Source organism: Danaus plexippus, chromosome 14, assembly GCF_018135715.1.
Source record: "Danaus plexippus chromosome 14, MEX_DaPlex, whole genome shotgun sequence".
NCBI lineage: Eukaryota > Metazoa > Arthropoda > Insecta > Lepidoptera > Nymphalidae > Danaus > Danaus plexippus.
Genome location: NC_083546.1, coordinates 3,020,204 through 3,026,332, shown reverse-complemented (window position 1 = coordinate 3,026,332; position 6,129 = coordinate 3,020,204).

Genomic DNA, 6,129 nt, shown 5'->3' with positions numbered 1-6,129 from the left:
TTCAAAGAATCCATTTTAACTTAAATAAAAAAAAATGTTTATTGCTGTAAACTTTGAGATTTTTCAGTCATAAATGCTCTTAAAATATCTTCGTGATAAGTTTATACATATCTTTTCTCATGTTAATGCAGATATTTTTTTAATTTTATACATAAGTTTTTCTAAGTAATTAGAGATTTTGAATTATCTTTCAAAGACTAATATGTTGTGAGAAAATTTATGAGACTACATAATTATTTGTTTAATATAGATCATTCAGAATAGGTAGTAATATTTTTAACCGATTCGTTTGTATTAGCAAATAGTTATTTATACATATGTATAAAATATAAATTCCTCTTTACTTTTACATTTTTATATATTTTAATAAGCAATTATTTGTTTTAAGTGTAATTAGGATAAAAAAGTATAATATAGTGAGATACATAATTGTTGACAGTAACCTTAGTTGTTCTACAGGTACTGCGTTGCTGAATGTGATGAATGACAATTGGAAACAGGTGTGTAAAGAATTTGGTAAGCCATTGATGGACAGTGTTTCTAAGAAAATATTGAAAAATGTTAACAAATTTTTATCGCATTCACCTCTAGAAGAAATAACGCTGACTTACATATAGTATTGACAGAAGTTAAAAATATTAAACAAAATCATATATTTGTATTATATTACAAAATTGAAATGATTATGATGACTTACAGAAAAATTAGAAACATAAAAATAAAACCTGTTACAAGAGAAACATATAACTTAATTATAAGAAATAAATTAACTTACCTCAAAGTACTGGGTATTAGAACTTAGTTAATCAGAAATTATTAAAAATACTTTTATTTTTATTTTGGAGTTAGTTAAAAGTAAACAGTACAACTACCTTGTTCCAATATTAATAAATAAGTTATTAATTATTACAAATGGAAATAATATCGTAGCTATTAAAAAAACGAATTCCCGTGAAAGTCTATTCAATCTAAATCTAAAGAACTGCAAATTGAAATTCGGTTATGTTTTTGTTTTCCTAGTACAGAGGTAATTGTTGAAATTTAAGGAGTTAACATATAAAACTTTACAAATACTACATAAAAGTTATAGTTTTTTGTAATAATAAATTTAATGAAGAATAATATGCAGGAATTTAATTATATAATTGTGACGATATTATATAATAACATAACTCTCATGTATTTTGACGGCCCCTATTCCGACCTGGACATTGATTAATTATTTACCCTTCTCAGCTATCAGCTGCCACTAATTATTAGGTAGATAACAATAAATCTCATATCTGTATTTGCTTTGAATCTCTAATGGTTTTATACTTAGATATTGTATTCAAAGTAGTAACTGGTTTTGTTGTATGTAGACAATAATATACTTTTATAAATTGTATGTAAAATTTTATAACAAAATTAAAGTGTATGTATTATATGTGCCTTAAAATATACCTTGAAATTTGTATTTTTTAATAGTTCAAGTCTTAGCTTTAATACAATTGAATGAATACTTGTTGGTGTAAAGAAACACGTGAACTAAGTGCCAGCGGGTACCTTCATAAACAACATGGTTGATCAGTTTCATTGTCGTTAAAAAGGCAGACTTTACCGTCCCCAAATCCCCGATTGGTAAGACTCTTCCTAAAGTCATGCTCTTTGACCCTGACGACTAAATAAAGACAAACAATACACTAATAACGATAGACATGAATGCCATGTTAATACCACAAAAGTATAAAAACATACACAAACATCATGCCATGCCATCTTTGATGGCAAAAATGAGGTTGCGCAGCATTTACGTCTCTCCGGCGTTTTAGCCTCGAAGAATGTCAAAAATCAAATCGTTAAAGCATAATATAACTGCTTCATCTCGGATCCGGACATGACTCTAACTTTAAAAGATGTGGAATTGTTTTTAGCAGAAATTCTATACGACTAGAAATTACTAATACTTCGAATTGGTTATCGATTAAGCAAAACTGTGACCACAATTGAGTGAGACATGCACAAAATTCGAATAAAGTCTTACTACTAAGTAAACTATTCGTGGTAAAAGACAATATTCTTTTGCAAAGGATGGAGGAAGATTGGAAAAGTTTATTACTTAAAATAGTACATTTATTAACAAGTAGGACAAAATAATATATAAAATAAAATAAAAATAGTGAAAATATATGAACATGACTGTTTTTTTTAAATGGGCAGTACCGTGGGGTTTTTTGTTAAATACTGACATTTGCTTAAGCCTACAAGTTAAGAGCGGTGTAATAGAATCAATTTCATCCTTTTTATAAGGTACCATATATGTTTATTTTTATGCACAATAATAAACGCAAATTAACTGGTTCTTCTTTACAAATGAAAATACATAATTCGTTATGTTAAGACGCGTTAAAACTAAATATCAAAGTATGATTTCAAATAATTCACAAGAAATTGACAGTCCATTCGGTGTAAAAATAATTACAGGTGGTGACGGTTTTATTATGCTATAGCAATAATTATTAAGCGCTGGTTGCATCGGCACAATGTGGAGGAGTTGATTGCCCATTATAGGTAACTGCATAGCTTTCATTGGAGGAAGTCGTTGCCTTAAAACTGTACATTTTGTAAAGCTACAAGAAGGTCAGTTAGCAAATGCTAAATGACCTTCTTGTAGCCATTCCGTCATTCATAGTTTTACTAGTTCAACGGTGTTAACGAACTTATAAATTCTGTGTGATGACAACATTAGTCCAGGATATGACAAGCAATGCATTGACAAAGGTGGGGCTGCAGTTCTGAAATATATAGTGAAAAGGAGGTATACGATGTTATTTATATGACGGCGAAGTAATTGCCAGTGGTGGTGATGGCTCAAGAGGTATTTTCAGGTATGTTATCTTGTTACTAACTTTTGGGTACTTAGAGGAGTAAAGTAGCTTGTGGGAAAAAAGCTCTTTGTTTATATTTTAAGAGGATCAGTCTAAGCATATACAAATACTACCTGTAATTAAATAAGCTTTCTTTACTATTGGAAATAAAATTGGCACGAAATTGGTTAAAATCATATTTTTAATAATCCACAGTTCATGATTTATATTTTCAAGATAATTTAATTTACCATTCTTTTAATTTTCTGCGCAAAGTGCTGTTGTCATGATAGTTTTAGCGTCCTTAAAAATTTCCTTAAGCGAAATCCTATTGAAAACGGCGAAAAATGAAACTGTTTTCAGAGGCGCAAGATTTTGAAATAAAAACAAGTACTTGAAAATTTCGAATTCACATAAACTCGATTATGGAAAACCAGAAAATTGAAAATGCTGCAATTTAAATTTATAACCGAACTAACCGAGAGGAAACGAGGGTTATAAATTCATAAACCATTATCAAGTTACTCTTCTATGTTGATCTTTTATATTCATTTTAAAATGGAATTAACTTTTAGGTTTTATTGCCTCATTTAAATATATAAATTTAATAACCTCTTAATTACATTTTTTTAAATACTTTGCCATTAATTTTATTATATAATTAATTACTTACATAAAAATTTAGATCTTGAGAATAATTAAACCAACGTTAATGCTTTATATATTAAAAACTGTAACATTGTCGGATTTTTTATTTGTTTTTCTATATTAATCTTAATCCCTAAAGGAATTTAATAATACCGCTGACTTTCATATTATATGTAATAATCTTATTGGAGACGGCATTAAATCTCATTCATACATGTATATTTTTACTTATTAAAGTCAAGCCTGCCTTTGGGACTCTTATCTTAAGAGAGCCTGATTTGCATTAAACAATAATAAATTATGACCTACTCTGGAATGACTCGTATGTTCCGAGTCTCGAATATTTATTACGACCTTCATGTAAAATATCATTCTGGAATGGCTTCGAAATTAGAAAAATAATGGGTTAGAATTTATAAAATAAATTAATTTGAATTTATTATTATTAATTTCATTAATTTTAATTTAATTTGATTTTTTTTCGGATAACCTAATTTATGCGTGTAATGCAATGATAAAGATAACTTTAAATAAATTAATAATATTCAAATTTTGTGTATTTTTAGGAACATTTACAATAAAATCGTGAATTTCATTTAATTTATATTTTGTTACTTGTACTAATATTAGTATAAAGGTATTGATAGAAGACTAAAAATTTTATGCTTAAAATAAATCTCGTGTTAATGTTTTGTTTTCATAAATACGATAGATTTACGATTGTTATTTAATCTTTTTAAAAGTACTTTTAGTTGCATCCAATATTATTAAGAAAACTGTTCACAGGAACAAAATGTAATGTATTAAAAACTGAAATTATCGTCAGTGAATTATTATTTTTTATAAATAAACTATAGTTGTCTCGGGGTAGCCTCATTCCCTGGAGACCGCATCCCCAGCTGGCGCTCGGAGGTTTGGGAGAATCCGCAGCGGATGCTTCCAACTGCTGGGCAGGAGGGAAATAAAATACCCCCCGACGCACATATGCCCATACGCACTAAGGGGAAAGTGTTAAAGACAGCAGTAAGACCTGCGATGCTGTACGGGGCTGAATGCTGGACAGTAAAGTCAACACATGCTCAAGATACTCAGGTGGTCAGGTGGAGTGACTAAACTAGACAAAATTCGAAACGAATACGTCCGAGGTAGTTCCAAAGTCATTCCTTTTCCTGGAATGGAATGACTTTGAAACTGAAACTTTCCGGAAATGCTCACCGAAACCCGCCTAAGATGGTACGGCCACGTAATGCGGAGAGACAGCGACTATGTGATTCATAGTGCACTGCAAATCCCAGAAAACAAGAGAAAAAGAGGGCGGGCACCCCATGACCTGGGGGACTAGTATGGTCAATAAAGTTAACAAGTCCCAATTGCCTGACCCGACTACACAGGACAGCTTGTCCTGGCGCAAAAGATAAAGAGAGCCGACCCCACCTAACGTGGGAAGAGGCAAAGAAGAAGAAGAAGAACAAGCGATATATATCAATAACCAATGTCCCACTGAAGGAAAACGGCAAATTATTATATATTATCCTTATTGTTCCTTTCCAGTTGATATATTATTATAGTCATTTGTTAAATTATATATTTTCGATATGAAATATTGTGAAGGGCCCTGAAAAAGGACATATATTTTGTGAATATAAAAAAAATAAAAAATTTAAAACATTTATTTTAATTTTTTTTCTTGTTTAATAAATCAATGTCAATAACACGTTGATGTTATTATGTAATATTGTGGGAATTTAAGCATGTTTTGTACTTTTTTTAACAATGATCTACCAAATTGATAGCTCATACTATATATTAATAACACTCGGACTGCATTGGAATCATATAAACTACATGAATTATAGAAACTACATTTACAATAATATTGCTGAATTAAAATATAATCTGGGGACGAAGTAAAGCTATTGGAAGCGTATCGCTATATGAAAGATTATTTTCAATCTTGTCGGAGAAAAGAAAATTTTCAAAACATTTAATAAAATATTTTGGATTCTTAAACATTCGTTCCAAAAGTTCATAAAAGAATTCTTTATTACCATCAAATTCTGTTATAAATAAAGAACTTGTAAATCACTTCTAAAATTAGTCTAAAAGTCTTAAAATTAATTTACCAACATTAGATAGCTGTATATCATGCTTTTAACTTTTCCCATTATTCATGGTCGCATCATGTTTTAACAGAGCCTGCAGTCATTCAAAACTTCTAGAGTTTTAAAATACTTAAGGATAGTTGGATACATATTAATAATAAAATCTTGTAGTGACAAAATAAAATAACATTACATGAAAACGTAATTTCTACTAGATTATAATGTATACGAATATAATTAATTTCAATAAAACTTTATTATTATGTTGAAAATAAATTCAATATCTTATTTTACAATATTAAGAATATTAAACTTAAAAAAAAATCAACGGTATTCGTTTAAAAACCTTACAACGCATTGGCCTTGTCTTGATTGAAGAACACTTGAACAACGGATGTTAAATTCATAACTTTTGAATGTGCCTTGATGTTATAAATAGCAGAGAAAATTTTTTATGAATTTTATTTTTCGTGTATAATCAATATAGGCAGATCAAACAAATTTCATACATAGTTATATACTACGACTTAGTT